This window comes from Tupaia chinensis, unplaced genomic scaffold (assembly GCF_000334495.1).
Source record: "Tupaia chinensis unplaced genomic scaffold, TupChi_1.0 Scaffold000704_1, whole genome shotgun sequence".
Taxonomy (NCBI): domain Eukaryota; kingdom Metazoa; phylum Chordata; class Mammalia; order Scandentia; family Tupaiidae; genus Tupaia; species Tupaia belangeri.
In genome coordinates, this window is record NW_006160227.1 from 834,046 (window position 1) to 835,779 (window position 1,734).

Genomic DNA, 1,734 nt, shown 5'->3' on the forward strand with positions numbered 1-1,734 from the left:
ATCTCGCCTCTCTATTCTCTAACTCAACCCGGTGACATCAGGTCCCCCAAGGGACTCCGTCAGGAACCTCACAACACGAGGCCTTGGCTCGGCTCCCTTTCCTTTATTTCCCAGGCCAGGAAGTAGAAGCCTAGAGAGGAAAGGGAAGTGCTTGTTCAAGGGTACCTCGGAAGGTAGAAGCCACGGCCGAAGCAGTTGTCGCGTTTATCTTAGGAGGTAAGCATCGGTGCAGGAGGACGCTCTCACGCCTACCTGAGTTCCCTCAGGTGGCTGATGGATTAAGCGTGTGTGGGGAGAGTCCTTTCTGCACGTTGCACGGTGCTTTCCAGCGTATCCAAGATATGCTCCTGTATTTGATCTCATTTAGTGCACCCGGGAGGCCCTCCAGGCAGTGGTGATCACAATCTCCATTCTTTTACAGATGAGGAAACCGAGGCTGGAAGCGACTTGCTCAAAGTTATAGTCAACATGAACCACATTTAGGAACTAAACTTCTATTTGGGAATTCTAGCACACCGGGTCCGCTGACGTGATCATGTATGGGGAATTTAGTGTCAGGGACGTGGCTGTCCTCTACTGGTCATGTCTATATCCAGGTAGAAGGGGAAGGCACCTATGGCATGGTGGCTAAGGCACTGGACTCCCACACGGCCAACTGTGGTTCAAGTCCCAGACCTGGTGACTTGCTTTCTCACCTTCCCTCTCCCTCTCTCTCTGGTCAAATTGAAAATAAGAATAAAGAAAACGAAATAAAATAATTTTTAAAAAGAAGGGGAAGGCATCGACAATATTAAGAAGGCCCCCAGAAATGCAGATGACAAACTCATCATCGGATGTTCCAAAATGACGGGTAAATAAATGTTTGTCACTTCGAAAGTGCTTCCCAGATTGTCTGCTGAGAGACTTACAGCAAGCAGACGCTATCAGTCCCTTCTGTGTATGAGCCCGAGACGTCAAAAACTGCAAAGCCATTCAGGAAGGAAGCAGGACCAGTATTCGCATCTCCAAATCCCAAACGCTTTCTACTGGATTATCAGAAAAATTGGAATGAGGGACCAGTGGTTGGCATAATGGCTATGTCACTGGACTCCCACGTAGTCGACCACGGTTCTAGTCCCGGACCCAGTGGCTTAAACTCATGCCGGGCACGTGTGCATGTGTGCCCAAGATCCTAAGAGGAGAATGGAGGAGAAGGGATTGCAGTGTGGCCATCCCTCCTGGGGGGGGATTTCTCGCTTTCTGTCTCTCTGTCTCTCTCTGTCTTTCTGGCAAGAGCACGTGCCCTTTAGCAAAAACCTCTCCAAAAATAAATACATAAATAAAACATTGTACCGTGTTTTTCTATGTGTTTACTATGACTTTCGGACAGTCTGGTAGTTCTCTTTAGAGCAGGTGAATCTGCATGGGGTCTCTGATCCTGGCAAGTGAGCAGGAGCCAAGGAAACTCCCTTGTTCGGGAGAAAACCCAGACAACAGGATCTCACCAAGTGGCTGGGTGCAGCAGGGCGTCCTTTAAGGTACGTATTTGAGCTCTGCTCCTTCACACGCTCCTCAGTTATGCACTCAGTCTTTCTCCTCGTGCATGTTCTCCACTGCACTGTTGCTGAGGGGCAGAGAGAAAGCAGAGAGGTGATAAAGCATGTAAATTGGCTCTTGATTTTTTTAAAGAATTATTTTATTTAATTTTACTTATTCATTCTTTTTTTCTTTTTCTTTTTTTTTTCTTTTTTTTTT